Raw genomic sequence first — 24,216 nt, 5'->3', positions numbered from 1 at the left:
AAAGGGAGAAAACTCAAATCAATAGAATTAGAAATGAAAAAGGAGAAATAACAACTGACACTGCAGAAATACAAAAGATCATGAGAGATTACTACAAGCAACTATATGCCAATAAAATGGACAACCTGGAAGAAATGGACAAATGCTGAGAAAAGCACAATCTTCTGAGACTGAACCAGAAGAAATAGAAAATATGAACAGACCAATCACAAGCACTGAAATTGAGACTGTGATTAAAAATCTTCCAACAAAGAAAAGACCAGGACCAGATGGATTCAAGGTGAATTCTATAAAACATTTAGAGAAGAGCTAACACCTATCCTTCTCAAACTCTTCCAAAATATAGCAGAGAGAAGAACACTCCCAAACTCATTCTACGAGGCCGACATCACCCTGATACCAAAACCAGACAAAGACGTCACAAAGAAAGAAGACTACAGGACAATATCACTGATGAATATAGATGCAAAAATCCTCAACAAAATACCAGCAAACAGAGTCCAACAGCACATTAAAAGGATCATACACTGTGATTAAGTGGGGTTTATCCCAGGAATGCAAGGATCCTTGAATATAGGCAAATCAATCAATGTGATACAGTATATTAACAAATTGAAGGATAAAAACCATATGATCATCTCAATAGATTCAGAGAAAGCTTTCAACAAAATTCAACACCCATTTATGATAAAAACCCTCCAGAAAGTAGGCATAGAGGGAACTTACCTCAACATAATAAAGTCCATATATGACAAACCCACAGCCAACATCATTCTTATTGGTGTAAAACTGAAACCATTTCCTCTAAGATCAAGAACAAGTCAAGGTTGCTCACTCTCACCACTATTATTCAACATAGTTTTCAAAGTTTTAGCCATAACAATCACAGAAGAAAAAGAAATAAAAGGAATCCATATTGGAAAAGAAGAAGCAAAGCTGTCACTGTTTGCAGATGACATGATACTATACATAGAGAATCCTAAAGATGCTACCAGAAAACTACTAGAGCTAATCAATGAATTTGGTAAAGTAGAAGGACACAAAATTAATGCACAGAAATCTCTTGTATTGCTATACACTAATGATGATAACTCTGAAAGAGAAATTAAGGAAATACTCCCATTTACCATTGCAACAACAACAACAAAAATACCTAGGATTAAACCTACCTAAGGAGACAAAAGACCTGTATACAGTAAACTATAAGACACTGATGAAAGAAATTAAAGATGATACCAACAGATGGAGAGACACACCATGTTCTTGGATTAGAAGAATCAACATTGTGAAAATGACTATACTACCCAAAGCAATCTACAGATTCAATGTAATCCCTATCAAACTACCAATTACATTTTTTATAGAACTGGAGCAAAATATTTCACAATTTGTATGGAAACACAAAACATCCCAAATAGCCAAAGCAATCTTGAGAAAGAAAAACGGAGCTGGAGGAATCAGGCTCCTGGACTTCAGACTGTACTACAAAGGTACAGTTATCAAGATAGTATGGTACTGGCACAAAACCTGAAATATAGATCAATGGAACAGGATAGAAAACCCAGAGATAAACTCACGCACATATGATCACCTTATTTTTGATAAAGGAAGCAAGGATATACAATGGAGAAAAGACAGTCTCTTCAATAAGTGGTGCTGGGAAAACTGGATAGCTACATGTAAAGGAATGAAATTAGAACACTCCCTAGCACCATACAGAAAAATAAACTCAAAATGGATTAAAGACCTAAACGTAAGGCCAGACACTATAAAACTCTTAGAGGAAAACATAGGCAGAACACCCTATGACATAAATCAGAGCCAGATCCTTTTTGACCCACCTCCTAGAGAAATGGAAATAAAAACAAAAATAAACAAATGGGTCCTAATGAAATTTAAAAGCTTTTGCACAGCAAAGGAAACCTTAAACAAGACAACTCTCAGAATGGGAGAAAATATTTGCAAATGAAACAACAGACAAAGGATTAATCTCCAAAATATACAAGCAACACATGCAGCTCAATATCAAAAAAACAAACAAACCAATACAAAAATGGGCAGAGGACCTAAATAGACATTTCTCCAAAGAAGATATACAGATTGCCAACAAACACATGAAAGGATGCTCAACATCATTAATCATTAGAGAAATGCAAATCAAAACTACAATGAGGTATCACCTCACACCAGTCAGAATGGCCATCATCAAAAAGTCCACAAACAATAAATGCTGGAGAGGGTGTGGAGAAAAGGGAACCCTCTTGCACTGTTGGTGGGAATGTAAATTGATACAGCCACTATGTAGAACAGTATGGAGGTCCCTTTAAAAACTAAAAATAGAACTACTATACGACCCAGTAATATACTCTGAGAAAACTATAATTCAAAAAGAGTCATGTACCACAATGTTCATTGCAGCTGTATTTACAATAGGCAGGACATGGAAGCAACCTAAGTGCCCATCAACAGATGAATGGATAAAGAAGATGTGGCGCATGTATACAATGGAATATTACTCATTGTAATATTGTTTCCATTAAAGGAAACAAAATTGAGTTATTTGTAGGGAGGTGGATGGACCTAGAGTCTGTCATACAGAGTGAAGTAAGTCAGAAAGAGAAAAACAAACACTGTATGTTAACACATATATATGTAATCTAAAAAAAAAGAAAAGAAAATGGTTCCCAAGTACCTAGGGGCAGGACAGCAATAAAGACCCAGTCATCAAGAATGGACTTGAGGACACGGGGAGGGGGAAGGATAAGCTGGGACGAAGTGAGAGAGTGGTATGGACATATATACACTACCAAATGTAAAATAGATAGCTAGTGAGAAGCAGCCACATAGCACAAGGAGATCAGCTTGGTGCTTTGTGACCAGGTAGAAGGGTGGGATAGGGAGGGTGGGATGGAGATGCAAGAGGGAGATCATATGGGGATATATGGATATGTATAGCTGATTCACTTTGTTATAAAGCAGAAACGAACATAATATTTTAAAGCAATTATACTCCAATAAAGATGTTAAAAATTACTTTGTTCACTTGTAAGTTTAATAAGAGAAAAATTAATAAAGAAGAAGATAATAAACTTACCACTGAGTAACTAAAATTTCTGATATTTTAATCAAAGTTGTTCATCGGGCATTTCCGACTGCTACAAACATTTCATTGGCAAGGAAGTCTACTCAATCTCAATAATTCTCATTTTTCTGCTGAGAACAGAACAAAAGGTAATGTCTTTAAATGAGAAAGTTTTGGTTGAGAGTAATCGTCTTGATTCATATTGTAAAATTTTTTGAGATCCTGAAAATTTCTAATGACAAATTTAATGTTGTCTGGAGAAGGGAAGATAGGTAGATATAGAAAGGATGGTTTTCAAGTAACCAAAGCTAAGCAAATGTGATGCAGTCAGTATTTTGTCCTGCGTTCAAAAATATCTGGTTTGACTAATGAGGAGCAAATACAACAATATGAAATTTGTAGGCAAAACGTGTAAATTACTGCATCTGGTTTCAAGAATTCAGTCTGGTATATATTGTTTTTAGGAGAACTAAACCTACAATGATTCAGGTATGAAGAAAACATGAAGCATGGTCTGCAATAATAAAATTCTGGGATCAAATTATAAGATATACTGGTCCCTCTTTCCTCTGTACAGTTCATGCCATGACTTGCTCTATTCCATTTGGTATACTAAGTTCATTTACTTCTCACCAGGAAAGTGAAACATGGTACTAGCATTGGGCAAACATGTCCCACAAAAGTGATTTAGACAACCTGAGAATATTTTACCTGGAGAAGCAAATGAACTTAATAAAAACTTACTAATTACTTATCCGTCCTCATCTCTCCTACATCCTATTCTTGTCGAATTGCCACAAAAATTTAGTTCTTTGTCCTTCTTTCTTTTTCATCTATCCTAACTAACTCCCCTGGTCATTGCATCTGGTCTTATGGCTTAAATACCATCTACATGCTAACCACATGTATATTTCTAGTCCTGACCACTCCCTGGAACTCTAGTCTTACATTGAACTATTTACTTGACATCTCTACGTGGATGAATGATAGACGTTTCAAACGTAAGATGGTCAAAACTGAATTCCTACCCTGATTGCCCTCATTTCCTTTTCTCCTGAAGGCTGCCTCTTAGGCATTCTTCCCCATCTAAGTTAGTGACAATTGCCTCCTTCATTTGCTTAGGGCCAAACAATTGGAGTCATGTTTCTCTCTGATCATTGCAAAGGGGACATAATGCCTGACAGATGTGTAGGAGGAAGATGGAGCGCACACGTAGGTCAAGTAGAAGCCAGTCTCATCCTGGCAAGCCTGAAGAAGCCTTCAAAAGCATGTTCGGAGGAGATGTTTGACAGTGAAGATTCAGCACTGGGTGTGCCTTTCCAGAAGAGTACTGTAGTTCTGGACACCTGCTGCTATCATCAGGTCTGTGGATGAGGGAGAGAAAAGCATAAGGAAAGTTATATTCTAAAATGGATAGACTCCTCCAGGAGAGGACGAAGTTTGGGAGAGTATGACTCTCTGAACGCACTCAAGCATTGGCAACTGTGAGATACATGGTGATGCCTGTTTTTGGTGACACTGGGAACAAAGCTTTTAATGATGCTCTCACCCACAAGGTGCAATGCAAAACCCAACACCTGTGACTGTTCAGTCTTCTGTTATTGTGGAAGTAATTATACTATTCACTGAACACAATAATCTGCAATATTTCTCAGAGGAAAAGGAATAAATTCTGCCTCTCTTTGTTCAATTTCCAGATCAAATTTCAACAGCCTTACTGTTCTACAGGAAAAAAAATAAAATAAAAGCAAACCCCGCTGACAACTCAGATGAACAGAAAATGGTGATATATATTTATTTAAAATTTCCCTCTCATTTGTCTTTTGTACAGATACAATGTATTTTAAAAGCTGGTATTCAACCTACTATAACTATTCATTGTTCCATGCATTTGATGAGCGTTCGTTTGCCATGTACTGACAGTGCCTTTGCACTGATATGCTATAATCAATAGAACAAAATTGGAGTATTCATTTGACTTGAGATTTAGTAGCTAAGCCCCACTGGAATGTAGAATGTATCACAGTTTAATTGGGTCTAATCTAAATGTGATTATGGCTAAATAGCAAGCAGAGGAAGACAAGTGCCAATTTATTTGGTTACTTATTATATTAAGAGAGCTAAACACTTTATATATATAATTTCACTAATTCTCAAAAATAACCCTAAGTAAATACTACTGTTCCTGTTTTATAGATGAGGACAATAGGTTTCATAAAAGTTTAAATAATACACTTGAGGACACACAACTAATAAGTGGCAAAGCCAGAATGTGAACCCAAGTCTTTTCATTTTACTTCAAAACCTATGTGCTTAGTTACTATACTGTGGTGCTTCTCCAGCACAAGAAGGGAAAGAATAAAACAAAGGAGTGACATGAAGAAGCATAAAGAAAGATAAGCTGCCTTCCTCTCCAGCAGGCATGGAGAACACATAGGGTGAGGGCAGGGGAGGGCTGAGGTGACAAAGAGTTGAAACACTTTTAACTTCTATTTGAATGTTTTGGCAAATTTTAGCCATGGCCTTAATGAAAGTGATAAAGAGACTATGGGAAGAAAAATAGCTATTTAAAAGACAACCATTCCTAGGATGTTTCCCAGGACAAAGAGGGTTTGCCATGATCTTCATGTACGGTGTGGTTAGTCTGCCTTTCTGGCAGACTTGTCCACAGATCTAGTGGAAGAAAAAAGGCAGTGATGCTTCAGCAATTCAGCTCATAACGAGGGCTGGAAACCAGAGTCCATAGAATTACAACTGGGAAAGACTGGTCTGGGGCGGGACGTGTGTGACCTCCTAATGGACTCAGAATTCTGAGTGGAATACATTTTTGCCTTGGTGTAATTGAGGATCTGACTGCAGTCATTGGCTTTTAGCTATTTGAAGTTCAACTGAAATGGAAGAAAATTCCCAAAGTTTTGCCTTTAATTAGCAATGGCAAATTTCTTTGGGAAGATGTTTCTCTCTGGCATTTAAGGTCAAAATTCTTCTTGTCTTATTACTGCCAAAAGGGTCCATTATATAAGGAAGAGTAACAACTTAACAGGAGGTCATTGGCATATTAATTATGATTTTTAATAAGTCATTAAAAAAGAAATATAAGTAATCAGCAAGGTCTAAAAATAGCTTATTTGTGTCTATTTGCCTGTGTAAGTAAAATATTGTATTGTCCTTTTGGGCTGTAAATAGAGAAATACTAGTGAAGTGCATTTTCAATATTTATGCTTAAGGAATTGCCTATGAGCCTGATGTCAGGATACAAAAATCTTGGGCCAAAAAGGCCTATATTTAAGTGTTATAATGGTTAGGAATCATTCATTCAGAACCAGGAGACAGGCGGGGGTTAATATTAGTTTCACTGTCATTTGTTTAAGTGAAAATTTTTTTTCCTAAATTAAAGAAAGGGCTTATTTGCATAGATATTTTGAAACCACACACATAAATAAGAAATAAATGATTTAATGCTTAAAAAATTGTATTAGTTTCCTAGAGCTGATGTAACAAATTACCACAAACCTGGTAGTTTAAAATAACACAAATGTATACTTTCACAGCTCTGAAGGCTAGAATTCTGAAATCAAATGCCGTCAAGGCCGTGCTGTCTCTGAAGCCTCTGAGGGAAAATTCTTCTGGTAGTTACTAGCAATCCTTTGCATTCCTTGGCTTGTAGAGCAATCATTCCAGTCTCTGCTTTGGTTATCACATGGTCATTTCTACGTGTGTCTGTCTCTGTGTCCCTGTTTCCCTCTTGTTGTAAGGATACATCATTATACTAGGGCCCACCCTAATCTAGTATGACGTCAATATTAACTTGATTACATTGGCAAAGACCCTACTTCCAAGCGATGTCACATTCCCAGGTACTGGCAGGAGGCGGGGGTGGAACTTGCACATCATTCTGTGATCTGGATCTCAAAGTATGATTCTATTCCTTTGGTGTGTATTTCCCTTCTCAGCAGCTTTCTCTCTGAGGTACTCTTAAGGCAGGTTTCCCATCTTTCCCCAGTTTTAATAAAGCAAAAATAAAAAATCAGAGAAGTGATAGGCCAAGGGCACCATGTTAACATTTGGAACCCAGAATCTGGTCAGGAAAACAGAAATCACTCCAGCTTTTTGAATAGAGAGGATTTAATATAAGGAATTGGAGAACTGAAAGGGCAAGAAAGAAGCACTGAGATGACATAGATTTAGTAACTACAGGGACACAGGGAAGTGGTTGGAACTTGTCCCTGGCAAAGGAGTGTCACAGAGCTGGGACCCACACTGCTGTGGAGATGGTGCTGGGCAGTCTTCTGGTATCTCTGAAGGGCACCATGAGGCCAGTTATGTGAGTGTGAAAAAATACAGGAAACCAGAATCACCTGCCACTGCCCAGGTGACGGGCTGTTGCTAAGGGGAGAGTGACAGGACAGCAAGTACTCAGGAAGGAGCATGTCCCTTTTTCCTCTGCCTGTCATCAGCATCCCTTTAGTTAGGGGAGCCCCTTTTGCCAGAACCAAACTGGGAGCCATCTAGCAAAGGTGAGATGTGTTCAGAGTCCCAGTGGCATCAACTCAAAGTGGGGTGCAGAAAGGTGGCTTTGGAGCTGGGAGAAGGAGCTTAATAATCGGGAAATGCAAGTTTGCAGAACCAGTTTTCAGGTTTGAAAGACTAGTTAACACTGTACATTTGTTTATATACTGTGGTCTTTTTGAGAGACATAAACCATTGTAATGTCTAAGATTTCCCCTTCCCACACCCTCTAAGAACTAATATCACCCCCTTGAGGGAACATTGCCCCATTGAGAATTCATGGTATAGTGGAGACTGTTGGTGGTACCCCACCAGATCTCCTTCACTGGTGGTGTACCTACCCACAAGCTGCTGCGAGGATTTCCTAGGAGAATTCTCTGGAGGATGGCTCTATGTCAATAGAAACTACCCCAGTGGAGGTTGTACTCTCCCTAACCACCTCTCCTCCACCAGAGCCAGTGGCCAATGACTGACAATGAGGTACCAAAGGCAGACCCTCTGTTCCTGAGAGCACCTCTGTAGGCCTGCAGTTGTGTGTCAAACCAGAAGTCTACCCCTTGGGCTGAAGCTCCAAGGCAAGCAAATAGGCCTCTTTCACGGACAGACCAGATCTGTGTTTGTCTGCTATCTGTGCAGTGCTGTGAGGTGGTAGCCTGCCAAGAACTGACTCTCCAATTTTTACAGTTCCATGGGACCCAGGATCACAAGCTCCCCTGGCTTCCAGAGCCAGGAGATCAAGAGGTGACCCCTGGGCACAAGACATGCATAAAAGCTCCCCTCTAGGAGACAATGGTACTTCAGAATGGGCAGAGAGAGGGTGCAAACTTGGCATCCACCAGCTGGAATGATACAGCAGGAGAGCATGTAGATGCCACCTGCAGGAAAAATGAAAAAAAAAAAAAGCCAGTGTTAAAAAAATATATGGCACCTGCTAGCTAGAACAAGGCAGAGGAAGCATCTACCTGCCAGTCAGCAGGACCCCAGATGTGTGCTGAGTTAGATGCCTACCTCTCAGACTGATGTTTTAAGATTGCAAATGAGCCCCTTTCACTCAAAGTCTGGGTGCCTCTGCACTGGTTCCTGGGGGGTGTGAATCCAAATGTGTAGGCCTCTAAGAGCTGTTTCTCAGATCACTACAGTCTTGGGTCTCATGAACATGAGCCTCATTGATTCTCAAAGCTAGACGTTTGGGGGGCTCATCTCTTAGGTGCAGGTCTTAAAAGTTGAAATGCCTGATGTGGGGTTCAAACCCTTTGCTCCTCAGGGAGAAACTCTGGATTTTGAGTTCCCTCCTGATTGTGGGTCGCAGTACTGGGATGGGGTTTATGGCGATATTGTGTCCCAGCTTCTCCTACCCACTTTGATATGGACTTTCTGTCATTTTCCTGATATGTAGATCAGACAGTTTTTTAGGTTTTTTCAGTGGAAGTTGTTGCATATTTAGCCATAGATTCCGTGAGTCCATGGGAAGAGGTGAGCCCAGGATCCTCCTACATTGCCATCTTGAATGGAAACCCCAAGAAGCTCCATCTTAAAGAAACAGTACAAGGTGGGTGAATAAGGAGGAGTGAATGAACTATGTTTGTGGGTATCAAAATGAGCAAAATGTGAAGGACTTTTGCAGATGGTGAAGAGGCTGGATATTCAAGTTAAAGAGTAAGTGTAAGTGGGCTCATAGGGTAGCTATTTCAGAGAATAGCTATCCTATCTATTGCAGGGAGGTTAGGTAATTCAGAAGTGTTCTGAAGAAAACAAAGTAAGTCAATGTGTTAACATCAGGGACTGACCTACTGAGCCTGCTTGCTTATGTAAGTACTTGGAGTGAGGGCAGGGAGAACAGCAGAGGCAGGTACTTCTAGCACTTGATCAGACGGTAAGTTCAGACAGAAGCACACAGGGAGTAGTGCAAGGGTAATAAAGGGTAGTTTAACAAAATGTGAGATTGTATGGTTCATCTATGGTGACCATCGAATTGTAGAGAGAGGAGTGATTGATGTGCTTGGTTGATTATGCAGATCCTGAGTGATAAAGCAGGGTAAAATAAAGAGAAAGCATATAATAGAAAAAACATTATAAAAACATACAACTATAAATGACATTACCTCATTTCAGGCTGCTGCATTGTAGTAGAATTAGGAGTAGGTGAAAAGGAGATAAGTATTTGGAACAACCTTTTAAAGCATTCTCTATCTTCAGAGAACTGACATTTCCAGAAAAAGCAAGGCCAGAGTTTGTCAGATGCTCTACTTTTGGACAAATGAGCTTCCTGTTGAGTTTCATTCTTCTTCTTGGCAGAAAAATCAAACTGTAGCTATAGATTAAGAAAGAGCCAGTGAGGAAATTTCACCGAAGATCCCTATGGTGAATGGCCCTGAGCATCTGAGGAAATGCATCCATTGAAAAAAAAAAAAATAGGAGAGGCCAAAAACAGACGGTTAGGAATAGGAGTAATCAAAGCATAAGGGATCAAAGAGAAGGGACTATAGGCATCTAGAAGGGATGGAGTGAAGGAAGTACAGGATTCAAAAGATAGACGAATACAGCTAGTGCAAATTCTGCAGTTTTTGCTGATTCTATCATTTTACTATTTCTTAAATGTGTCCCCATCTCTCCATACTCTCTTGCACTGCCCCTGTTCAGATCAAAATCATTCACCGGGGCTATTACAACACTCTCCCAGCTTGGCTCTGTGTTTCATGTCTTGCCACCCCCAACCCTACCCCAATACATTTTCTACTTTGCTGTCAATGATCTTTCTAAAATATTCATCCATTCACTCCACAAATATTTGTGAAATACCTACTATGTGCGAGGTACTCTACTGGGTGCTGGTCAGACAATGATCAGCTAAGCATACATGGCCTCTGTCTTCAGCGAGCTTGGAGTCCTTAATAGACAGCAGCAAACAATGATTAGAATTTTGAAGGCCAAGTATATTCCACTCTCACCCACTTTGGTGAGAGCTTTTACCGTGAATGGATGTTGAATTTTATCAAATGCCTTTTCTGCAACTATTGAGATGATCACGTGGTTTTTGTCTTTTCTTTTGCTGATGTGGTGTATCACATTAATTGATTCGCACATGTTGGACCATCCTTGTGACCTTGGGATGAATCCAACTTGATCATGGTGTATGATCCTTTTTATGTGCTGTTGGATTTGGTTTGCTAATATGTTGTTGAGGATTTTTGCAACTGTATTCTGTACACATGAAACTAACACAACATTGTAAATCAACTATACTTCAATTAAAAAAAAAAAAGAGTCCAGTGTAGTGTTTCTCAAGGAATGCTCTTTGGAAATTTGAAACAGAATTACCTGAATTGTTTGTTAATAGATGTGGATTCTCAGACTCCTCCCCAGACCTTTTGAATCAGAACATCTGAATGGATTGCTGTTTTTATCAAGATCCTAAAGTGATTCTTATGCAAATTTAGTTTGAGAACTACTGGCTTAGCTGACATCAGCAATTTAAAATACTTTATGTTTCTTCACAACAACCTTTGAAATAGATATTATTAATTCCATTTTACAGATAGAGATACTGGAGCTTAGAGAGGCAGAGACTTGCCCAAAGTCACATAGATCATAAATGAAAGTATGACGTTTCACACCCCCACTTGTCTGCGTTAAAGCCCACATTTCCGCACTATGTTATTCTGCCTCAAGCATCAACAGCAAAACAAAAATATGGATTAAATGCTTCTAGTGCATTATCTAATTGGCACCACTTGTGAAAAGATCTAAAATACTACTGAAGTTCAATTGGAAATTGAAATATCTTAGAATTGAATATTTTTTCACGGAAACTTAAGAACTATGTGTTAAGGAGAAGCAGTTATATGATACTGCTGTAGTCACGGGGATCTATGGTGAATTTGAAATAAGAAGGAGCTTTTCTGAAATGTAGCATATTTTTCTTTTCAACGACCTAGCACAAAAGAGATATACTAGAGATAGTTTCTGTGGTTCTTGCTAGGATCAATTTGAAGCAAGCTCCTTTTGCTTTGTAAGTTGATAAACTAAAATGCACTCAAGCTGTGAATGAGATCCAGATTGGCTCCTTCTATGGTCATGTTGCATCTTATTGGAATGCAACATATTTAGTGCAATTATGTACGCCATTCCATTATTTCACAAAATTATGTGTATTATGTAGACCATGTTTCAGTTCAAATGAGGTTCACTTAACTGCCAATTGTTTCCAACTATGTACTACTAGCACTTTGAACTAGGACTTCTGTGCTAACTCCTTGATACAGGCCATTCCTTGACCAGCAAGTCAGATGGAAGCAGCGTAGACATAACTATGATTATTCCTCCATCCAGTGAGAAACTCTAAGCCAGGACTTGGTGACATCTTTGAGCTGTATTCTCAGGGTAGAAGAAACTCCTGTGTATGTGTCCTGGAAAGGAGGCATATTTGGGGTCCTCACGCTCTCCCACTGATTGCTAACTTATGTGTATCTGAAGTTGTACAATTTGTTGCTTGGCTAGTTTTGTTCTAAGATTTATTCTAAGATTTAAATCTTAAGAAAAGTTTCTGGTTTTGTTCAACACCTGGAAATTCAAGCCAACTCTGAGAATTCGAATGTTGGAATGTAGTTTAGATTACCAGAAGAATAGTAATCTGTATTAACTCAGCAAAAAAACAGTGCCTGTTCTGAACTTTCTAAAAGTACATTCAAATCAAAAGTGTGCAACATTGCCAAGATTTAAGAAATTTTAAGAATAATTCTGACTCTATGCAAATTTGGGTTTATAGGATACTCTTTTGACGGTAACCTTCCTGTATGATGTGACTCTTCTTTTCTGAAACATTTGATGTACGCTGAATCACACTTTAACTCCCTTGTGTATTGTTGGGTTAAATGCACAATCAGCACTTTATAAACTGTATGTGAATTTTTCACCACAAATTTGAAAAATCGTAGCCTGGCTTTTACTCAACGTCCTTTCCTCTCCCCATAAAACTGCTGGCAGTGGCTGTGTGCTCATTTAATACCAGTCTAGGCAAAGCATAGATGGAAAAAATTACATCTATTACAAAAAAATCATCCATTATAATATTCTTGCCAATTATTATCCAAGTAGTATATTGTGCATTATCTATGCCAAGGCTCAGCTCCTTTTAGCATGGAAAATTGAGAAAGGACTAGACAGCCAAAATGATAGTGTTTACAAAGGACACCTTTATGAGCCAGAAAGAAGCTGCCCTAAATTTCTGCCAATGGCAGGAAAGAATGCCTTCCTCCAAAGCTCAGCCATAAAGTTCCATCTGCCAGGTGATATTGCAGTACCAAGGAACAGATGATTCCATGGTGTGCCCTGATTTCCCCACCCCACAGGGAGTCTAACATATAGGATATAACAGGAGGAAAGGATGAGGACTCCTGTACTGAATGAAACCTGAATGTCCACAAAGTTACTGCAGGGTCAATATCCTGCTGATAAATGTCCTCTGAAAGAAGTAAAAAATTTCACAGTACCTCTCTTAAGGGAACACACAAAAGAACTGCCAGCGTTATAGGGAAGTGAAAACTCTCTTCTGAAAACAAGTCTTGAAACACCTCTTGGACTCTTATCTTTAAGAATACAGATCATCTCTGTCTTATGAACATCCAGTTTAGTGTCATTCCATATATGTATTAGAACAGGTAGCTCATGTTGGGTAGGGACAATGGGAAGGAGAATTGGTCTTGGCACTCAGTTAGAAACAAAATGAACCAGATCATAACAGGGACATGGACACAACAGACCCCAATCAAGTAGAGAAAGGAATATAGACAATTTTTAGCAGTGGGAAGTCAAGTACCACATCAGTGATATTTTGTAAGAAGTAATAAGTTAGCATGACTAGGTACCATGAGATATAAACTGGCATTTGGGCCAGAACTCCAGATTCCAGGAGAATTGTGGAGAGATAGATAAAAATCTCAGTACCAAGAGAGTCGAGTTAGGGATTAGACACAGTGAAATAACACAGTAATGTTTCCAAGGGCAGGAAGAATGTCTTTTGGGTTCCTTTTTCTAGCTCAGTGCCCAGTGCATGGGGATTGCATTTGAAACTACTGGTTACTCCTCTCACTCTTTCTTGAACATTGACTCTTGTTGGTTTCTGCGTCATTACCCTTTTCTTTAACTCTGACCGTGCCTTTTTAGTCTCCTCTGAAGTGTTTCTTCTCACCACATACGGGACATCTCTATGCGGATGTCTCATTGGTACCTCAAATACAATGCATCCAAAATATACTCACTCCCGTCTCTAAACCTGAGCCTTCTCCTGTGTTCTCTGCCTTGGTGAATTGGCACCGTCAGTGTGCCCCAAAACTTTAATCACTAGTTGGATGGCAGCCTTTCCTCTTCCATCTCCTTCACAGTCTACAACCAATCACAAAGTCTAGTTGATATGACTTTCTGAATAGCTTTTAAAATTATTGTCCACTTTTTGCTATATGACTGCTAATTCCCTATTCAGGTCACATGACCTTTTACCAATATTATTGCACAATCTTCTAAATAGTCTCCTTGCCTCCAGCTCTGCTATCATCCAATGCCTTCCTCTTACTGCAGCCAGGCAATCTACTGGAAACAGAAAACTAATTATGCCTTTTCTCTGTTTAAATCCTTCAGTTCTCCATCAGTCTTGGATTCCCACATTAAGAATAAAGTCCTGATTTCTTGAAGGGATTATAAGGCTCTCCTTGATTTGGCTCCTGATCAGTCCTCAGCCTTCTCTTTCTGCTACTTCTTTCTTTATATACTCTCTATCCCTTTACCCCTTTTCAACTTTATTGTAGAAGCAGATTGACACCAGGCTGTCTATAAAAACTTCAGTCCTTTGCAAATTTTTCTCTCTGCCTTGAATACTCTTCCCTTCTTGGTCTGGCTAGCTCCTACTCATCTTTTAGGTCACCCTTTAATATCAACTTTTCTAGAACAGGTTCCATGCTCAAATATCCTATCATAGAACTTGTCAAAGGATATGGTGATTGCCTTTTACTTTCTTATATTATCTATCGGAATGTAATATGCATAAGGGCAGAAATGATCTGTCTGCCTTGCTTATCATTATATTCCCAGGGCATGGCACTGTTCTTGGCACATTATTCTCTCCCAGTGAGTAATGCATAAATAAAGGCTTATTGAACTCACCTGAAGAAATCTGTAGCAGTGGATTTTAAAAGTGGTTTGAAGATGAAAACAACAAAAGACCCCAAAAGTTGAGGGTGTAGTCCTTTTAAGAGTCCTAGAAGAACACTGTGGTGGATTACGAATGGCTGAAAATTCTTTGACATTCTTCCCATGAAAAGATGAAGGTCTGTTTCCTCTCCCTTTGAATCTGGGCTGGCCTGCATCAATTTGGCAAATAGAATATGATAGAAGAGATGCTTTGCCAGTTTGGACTTAGCATTTGAAATGATAGCAGCTCCTACCTGAGATACTATGTAAGAAGTCCAACTACCCTATTGGAAGGACTATAACGAGGGGCTCAGAGACTCCATGGAGAGGGAGAGGGGCCCAGGTGAGTCCAGCCTAGCAGCTATTCTTGCTGAGGTTTCAGGCATGTGAGGGAAGCCCTTGGAGATCTTCCAAAATGTAAGGAACCAAGCCACCAGCCACAAGTCATCCCAGTAGATTTCAAGTGAACAGAAGAATTGCACAGTAGAACCTTACCCTAATTTTGACCTCTAGCATCATGAGGTACAGTAGAGTGGTCTTTATTCCTATTCAACTTATGGTCACTAATTTTGGGAGTGGCTTGTTATAAAGCAGTAGATAGCCAGAACATTCAATGCTTTTCATTATTTTCATACTACTAGATGCCAAGTGGGGAAGGGATTATTCTGGATCTTTCCATGTTCTCTCTGCAGTAGTTGTGGCTTTAGTCTTGAAGCTGGGGTGGGGAGCTGTATGTTTGGAGTCTAGAGTCTCAGCTCAAAGTCCTTTTACCCATAACATCAATTTCCTTTTTGGTTGGGTTTCAGCCCTCAGAAAACTACTAAAGCTCATGTAATTCTGAAGAATTACTTTTCCAGATCACAGAAACAAATATTTGGAATCTGAGCTATTTGGAATCTGGAAAGTGACTGGAGAGAAAGAGTCTCATATCTGTGAAGAAGTGGCAAAAATTACACTCAGGGGGTATGACTTTAAATTAAGCCTGCAAAAAGATATTGACAATTGAAGTGGTTCTGTGGAGGAGAGTGGTGGAGGCTATAATTACCTGTCCTTGCAACTTGTTTTGTTCCAGCCCAGATTCTGGGGGCAATCAAACCCCTAGGTAGGGTGGATATAATGGCTAAAGGAATCTGTATCAGTTGCTCTTTTGCTTGAGCCTACTAGGATTCTTGTGTACCAACTCCTAATTACTCATGGCTCATTTCCTGTGCCAAATCATAACCTGATAGCCCAGTTCCCAGTGATCAAATCTGAGACACCTGCTGCCACATGTCTCTTACCTGCCCAGGGCCTCTGCAGTTCCTCTGATTTGGAGATTGCTTGACCTACTTTTACTTACAACAAATTCCCGAGCTTTGGACTGGCCCCCTCTCATCCTTGCATCCTCTTTCCCTCTCCAGTTATTACCACTGCCTCCCCAACCCTCCAAAAGGGTAAATCTCTGGTTGGTTCCACTTGACGGGGTGCCTAAGGCTTATGCTCAACTTTGTTCCCAGAATCTCACCCTTTTTATATTAGTCAAGATTATTTCAGTTGTAAGAGATACACATACAACTAAATCCCATTTAGTATAAAAGGGGGAATTTTATTATTACTGTTTTACTCAACAGAAGGAAGGGGACCATCCTCTAGGGGAACTGGATCATGGGAGTGATCCACAAGATTATCTTCTGATACTGACATCTGCTTTTCTCATTTCCTTTTTCTATAAATGTGTGTCAGGAAACAAAGCTACAGAGTTCAGGCTTATATCCTTTAGCAGGAAACCAGAGAAGGAAAAAGAGTTTCCTTGTTAGTATCATTGCATGTGCCCAGATGAAGCAATCATTGCAGGGTAAAGGGTTATGGCTGCCTCAGCTTGGGCTCACTGCCCAGCCCTGTGATGCGAGAGGGGTCTGTTACCAAGCATAATAACAAGCATAGTCTAGACATGTGCAACGTCTCTGAGGCAATGAGCTTGAAATAAAGAGACACCCCAAGTTGCATCTGCAACTCTTGCCTGATTCTCTAAGTCAACTGAGATTGTCCGTTTACAAGTGACCTTGAGGAGGTACAGGTGAGAGACTGTGAAGTGCTGAGGAATGCACATGGGAGATCGGGAATAGAGCAAGGCAGGAGTTTGCCCATCTGGACACATGCCCAAGTTCAGAGAAAATGGGGCAAATGGGAAGAGCAATATGGACTCTTCTCAGACAGGCCCATATCTTGACAATATGGCCATTTGTAGAGATCTGTTAAGAACAAAATATAAAAAATAAACATTTGAAGACTGCACAGAATTGAAATTGAGTTGTTTATTGCTGGTATTAGAACAGTTATTTCCTTCAGGTAATTCTGTTTTACTTGTATTGTGTTTGTTTACTTATATTGTACACCAAGGATAATAGTGGGACTTGATTCAAGTTGTTAGTAGACTCAGGAAGGAGACCTCTGACTGGAAATAGAGTAGACATAAAGGTGAATATGTTTTCTGTTTTTTACACCAAAAGTAGTTAAAGAGATGAGAAGTGGTTTTAAAATAACTGTGAAGAAAACTATAAGACACCGATGAAAGAAATTAAAGATGATACAAATAGATGGAGAGGTATACCATGTTCTTGGCTTGAAAGAATCAACATTGTGAAAATGACTATACTACCCAAAGCAATCTACAAATTCAATGTAATCCCTATCAAATGACCACTGGCATTTTTCACAGAACTAGAACAAGAAATTTCACAATTTATATGGAAACACAAAAGACCCCGAATAGCCAAAGCAATCTTGAGAAAGAAAAACAGAGTTGGAGGAATCAGGCTCCCGGATTTCAGACTATACTACAAAGCTACAGTAATCAAGAGAGTATGGTACTGGCACAAAAATTGAAATATAGATCAATGGAACAGGATAGAAAGCCCAGAGATAAACCCACACATATATGGCCACCTTATCTTTAATAAAGGAGGCAAGAATTTGCAGTGGAGAAAAGACAGTCTCTTCAATAAGTGGTGCTGGGAAAACTGTACAGCTACATGTAAAAAAATTATATTAGAACACTCCCTAACACCACACACAAAAATAAACTCAAAATGGATTAAAGACCTAAACGTAAGGCCAGACACTATAAAACTCTTAGAGGAAAACAGGCAGAACACTCTATGACATAAATCACAGCAAGGTCCTTTTTGATCCACCTCCTAGAAAAATGGAAATAAAAATAAAAACAAATGGGACCTAATGAAACTTAAAAGCTTTTGCACAGCAAAGGAAACCATAAACAAGATGAAAAGACAACCCTCAGAATGGGAGAAAATATTTGCAAATGAAACAACAGACAAAGGATTAATCTCCAAAATATACAAGCAACACATGCAGCTCAATATCAAAAAAAACAAACAAACCAATACAAAAATGGGCAGAGGACCTAAATAGACATTTCTCCAAAGAAGATATACAGATTGCCAACAAACACATGAAAGGATGCTCAACATCATTAATCATTAAAGAAATGCAAATCAAAACTACAATGAGGTATCACCTCACACCAGTCAGAATGGCCATCATCAAAAAGTCCACAAACAATAAATGCTGGAGAGGGTGTGGAGAAAAGGGAACCCTCTTGCACTGTTGGTGGGAATGTAAATTGATACAGCCACTATGTAGAACAGTATGGAGGTTCCTTTAAAAGCTAAAAATAAAACTACCATACGACCCAGTAATCCCACTACTGGGCATATACCTTGAGAAAACCATAATTCAAAAAGAATCATGTACCACAATGTTCATTACAGCTCTATTTACAATAAGCAGGACATGGAAGCAACCTAAGTATCCATCGACAGGTTGATGGATAAAGAAGATGTGGCACATATATATAATGGAATATTACTCAGCCATAAAAGGAAACGAAACTGAGTTATTTGTAGTGAGGTGGATGGACCCAGAGTCTGTCATACAGAGTGAAGTAAGTCAGAAAGAGAAAAACAAATACCGTATGCTAACACATATATATGGAATCTAAAAAAAAAGGTCTGAAGAACCTAGGGGCAGGACAGGAATAAAGATGCAGACGTAGAGAATGGACTTGAGGATAGGGGGAGGGGGAAGGGTAAGCTGGGATCAAGTGAGAAAGTGACATGGACTTATATATATCACCAAATGTAAAATAGATAGCTAGTGGGGAAGCAGCCGCATAGCACAGGGAGATCAGCTTGATGCTTTGTGACCACCTAGAGGGGTGGGATAGGGAGAGTGGGAGGGAGACCCAAGAGGGAGGGGATATGGGGATATATGTATATGTATAGCTGATTCACTTTGTTATAAAGCAGAAACTAACACACCATTGTAAAGCAATTATACTCCAATAAAGATTTTTAAAATGTGTATATATTTATAACTGAATCACCTTGCTATACAGCAGAAATTAAAACATTGTAAATCAACTATACTTCAATTAAAAAAAATGATTAAAAAAAAGAATAAAATAACTGTGAAATAATGAAAGGAAGGCAAACATTTAAAAATTTCTTTTCACAAGAAAAATTAAATATTTTGAATTGATAGCCTAATTACCTTATTCAAGAATATCATTTTTACTAAGAAAATAAAATGAAATGTTTCAATGAATTAGGAGTTGAGAAGTGGTAAAATGGTTTAAAAAAACAAAAAAAACACAAAAATATTTAATTTTGCAATGAATTAGAATACTTCTATCTGCTTTGTTGGATAATTTGCATATTACATTACTAAACTGATTGTCTAGACTATCCTTACCACTAAAGCTTAAGAATCATATAGGCTTTCATTGGTAAGATGATTGAGTTTGGAACTCATCTATAGAATCTTGGTATAGTGCTATGTTTGCACATATTAAGACAAATACTTAGTTTGCACATATTCAGACAAATCTTGCTTTGCTGACAGATTATTCTAAAACTTAAGTGCCTTTTCTATTTCTTATCTTAATTTTGATTCTAAATAATGTAAACAAATTTGAGATTTGACATGAGAAAATATTCTTTTGTGGAAGTATTTTTGTCTTCACAGAAGGCAAGGGCATTATTGTTGTATGTTTTTCACAAAACCTGGCTTAGTATTCATTGAGGTCTTCTATATTTGTGACAAGTTGACTTTCCAGAGAAGTTTGGATTTCAAATCTGTAGTTCCAGTGAGTGCATTCATCCAGGATAGACCACGTATCTGGGCTTAGTGTTCAGAAAACATGGACATTACATGCAGACAGAAAGAGTGGTGTAGATTTTACCAATTTTCCAATTTTCACTTGGAAAGCTTAGTTCAAATTGTCTGGAATGGGAAAACTGTCACACAGCAAAAAGTGACTTAACACCAGGAACATGTTTAGAATGGATACAACAGTTAGTACTGGAGCCACATCTAGAATTCAATTGATTAAAATGCAGATTGGACTAGGGAGAAATAATTGTAAACAGCAATTCTCAATGGGTGAGAAACTCACACATCAGTCATCCTGAAAGGGGCATAAGTTGAAAGGTAATTTAAATTATCCATGAGTATACTGGCCATCTCAAAAATAGATTCACAGAAACAGGTGATGAAAGGCAATAAGATGGCAAAATGTTTGGGCTGCATGTAAGGAGGCAGCCTTTTCTCAAGCTGTCAAGGGATAACAACAAGGTGAGAGGAAACTGCTGTGATGCAAAGCCACCTCTTGAGATAAGTAGATGAAAAAATAAGAAGCATTTCCCTGGAGGGTCAGGGAAGAAGTTGCTTTCCTTTGCACTTCCTTCTCCCTTGCTTTGACCATGTAAAAGAATGTAGTGGGTTGAATAATGTCCCCATTTCACTCCCAATTCATGTCCAACCAGAACCTCAGAATGTGAACTTATTTGCTGATGTAATTAGTTAAGGGTGTCGAGATAAAATCATCCTGGATTTGGGGATTCAATGACTAGTGTCCTTATAAGAAGAAGAGAGGATACACATAGACACAGGGGAGAAAGCCATGGGAAGGCAAGGACAGAGATTGGAGTCATGCTGCCACACACCAAGGGATGTGTGGGAGCACCAAAGTCAGAAGTGGCAAGGAAAGATCTTCCCCAAGAGCTTTCAGCAAGTGTGACCGTCCTGACACCTTGATATCAGACTTCTGTCTTCCAGAACTGGGAGAAAAATAAATTTTTGTTGTTTTAAGCCACCAACTTTGTACTAATTTGTATGGCAGCTCTAGGAAACAAATACAAAGAGCAAACAACTCTGTACAACTGTCTGAGACAGAGGCAAACCCCCATGAGGCCACTGCATCTGACTACATACAGGCGGACTTTCTCAGTCATTGAAAACACCGTAGCTGTTAGTAGAGAGGGATCAAAAGCAGATAACTACTGCATGGGCGGGGCAAACCTAGCCAAGTGAAAATCTCATTATATGCAGCCACATTCAGGAAAATTACATGTGTGTGAGGAGTGGTATATGGGAAAACATTAATACATGAACTGCGTATCAATTCTCTGGCTGGGATCTGGCACACAGGCAAATTTTGATGGAGATTAAAAGAATATGCAATATGTCTGATGGCCTGAGTGTTGAGTGGAAGGTAAAGCTGGCATTGGAAGTCTCCCCATACAAACCTGATACAGCACGTACAGCTAATTGCAGCTGGAGACTCCCAAGAGTGGGCAGTTTTGAAAGAAAGGTGAAGAAACCCAATATGAGTATTAAGAAACACATGTAAAATAGCCAATAGAATGCCTGAAACAAGATAAATGTGATAAGTATTTAATAAACATAAATTCCCATCCCGGTCCCCTTGTCATATTGCTAAGCATAGATCAACCCTGCAGAATTATATATGTTATAAATGAAATACTTTTGGAGCTATGCCCCATCTGACTCAAGGTCAAAGGTGGGTCATATGTAAACAAGTCAAGCCCAAACAGCTACTTTAAACTCTCCTATCTGCTTCTATGCCCCTCTACCTTAAAACTAGGAATCTCTTATTCTTTGACCTAAAAGAACATTGCCATCCATGCTATCCAGTCCCTATCATCTTAGTTCTAAGACCAGCTCTTTTGTGGATGCCATTTGTGACCCCAGGACATGTTCCTGATACTTCAGTTCCCCCAGATGTAGTCAGATTTCTGGGACTATAGAAATCTCCCAGTATAGAATGTATACTGGGAGTATTGAAATCTTCCTTCTGCACTGTGTTCTCAAGAAACGATCCATGGGCAAAATTTCATCCTTTCCCTCCTTGAAGAAGAGGAAAAGAGGAAGTAAATAATCAGGCAAAAGAAGTCAGGAAAAGACTGAAAACCTCATAAGAATAAATTATTTTGTTCAGTTATATGCCATCTGGTAAAACTATCTGTATTTTACTTTCTTAAGTAACACCCTTCTGTCTCCGTTTCATGTCATTTAAAGGAGTATGAAAACTTCATTCTCAATCTAGTGGCCAAAATTACCTGATGGTGTGTGGGAGGTGACATATGCTGTGGTTAGGGAAACAAGATTGAAATGAAAAATTTTCCCAGAGAAGTATCACCAAGAGAAAATTGGGTGTCTAGTTACATTCTCCTCTGCCCTGAAATACCATTGTGCTTGCTATACCTAATCACCTCATAGTGATTCTTTAAGGTCACTTTTGATATTGTACTTCTGCTGTGGACTATTTTCTGGCTCCCAGAGAGATAGCTGCCTTATCATTGTGACCCTGTATCATTATTACACAGTTATTTCTGTGTTAATACTTGGTAAATTGTTGATGGATCTGAGTCCCCACAAGACTGTTGGTCCTTTATGAAGGAGGATTGTTATCCTCAGAGTCAAGCACACACCTAGTAGGTATTCTCTAAATAACGAATATAGTTAGAATATTTCTATACCCAGTTCATCTATACTTCTCCATATACTTTCAACCTTTTATAACAAAGGCAACTGGGCCTACCTGATTCCCATAAGGGTAATATCTTAACTCACTGATTATAGATTTTGTCTTCAGTGGGTTTTGACATGTGGCTTTTGATTAAATAGTATGATGAAGGAAGTGTCCTTTGTGTGACTGTTTAATATCATGGTCCAAATGACCAGAGCTTTATTATTTTAGTAGGGATATCCTAGTACCTGCCAGCTATAAATGAGTGACTTCTCCTAGGAGACAAGAGGAGCTCAGAGGACATGAGGAGATTGCAGGGAACATGAGTTCAATAAGAGACCATGACAATAAACCTGAAATGTGGCCACTAGAGAAAGCCAACAATCTCTGGCCCCTTTACCCTCAGGCCTCCACCTTTTTCTTCTCAAGGATCATGCTCATCTAGACTGAGACGAGTTGTTTTGGACCAAGAGCTTATTTTGGTTGGCCTTCCAAAGTTCTTTTTTACCCCCACAGCCTGGCTTTGTATAAAGTACACAATTAAAATTGGCTGAGATTTTTGCCCTAGAAGACCATGAGGCAGAAAAAGACAATACTGAAGTAGGAGTGACAGGAACTGAGAAAGTCTTCTTTGTGAACCTGATGAAGTAGGAGGATAAGCAAACTTTGAAACTGGAACACCATCCTCAAGACTCACAGGAACCTAGGAAAAGTGAGAACTCTGTAGGAGAACGTCCTGCTTATTGCTGACCAAAATTGTCATTTGTTGTTAATGTACACAGTATAGACGTGGTCTCCTATGAGAAAAGTTGTAAGTTTGCTTCAGACTGTACTCTCTTCTTTAACAAACACTTCCTAGGTTGCATGCCACTCTGTTATTAACATGGATAATGGCTACCCATTGGCATGCAGGATTGACTGGTCCAAAGTACTGACCTCCGAGGGACACACCCTGACTATTGGCCAGAACAGTTAGCCTGCAGATGTGTTCTTTCACCTAAAAAGATGATAATGGGTTATTCAAGTTTTGATGTTCTCCAGATGGCAGAATAAAAGTACAGATGCTATATTACCATCATCATAATAATAGCAATTATTGTTTCTGTTAACAGCAATAACCTCAGAAACCTAAAGAACTTGGAAAGTGAAATTTAGTGGAAGTTGAAACTGCTGGAAGAAAAATTAAGCACTTTATCATTTGCCTCCCCTTTAATCCTTCTCTGGAGGAAACAGAGGGGCAGACATTTCAGGCCGAACATTTCTGTCAACAGTAGTTACACAGAAAGTGCATCAGATGACTTTTCCTTTCCCTTAAGTGAAAATCAGGGTGAAACTGTTTGAGATTTTGTCCCTTCCAAGAAGCAGACCCTCTACTGCCTGCTAAGAGCCTTTGGAATCCATAGCTTTGCAAAAGAGATTAGCTTAAAAGAAAACAGTATTATCTGGCTTCACAGAGACTTTCAGCTTTGCTTCAAGTCATATGTTTTTTTCCCCCGAAAAAAGTAAGCACAAAAAGCAGAAAAGCAGATTTTTAGAAGGTCAAATGCACCGCTAAAGGCAGCATATGTGAACTTTCAAATCTCCAACAGGAAACCAATTTGGATAGAACATG

Source organism: Kogia breviceps, chromosome 4, assembly GCF_026419965.1.
Source record: "Kogia breviceps isolate mKogBre1 chromosome 4, mKogBre1 haplotype 1, whole genome shotgun sequence".
Classification (NCBI taxonomy): domain Eukaryota; kingdom Metazoa; phylum Chordata; class Mammalia; order Artiodactyla; family Physeteridae; genus Kogia; species Kogia breviceps.
Note: the sequence above shows the minus strand (reverse complement) of the source record.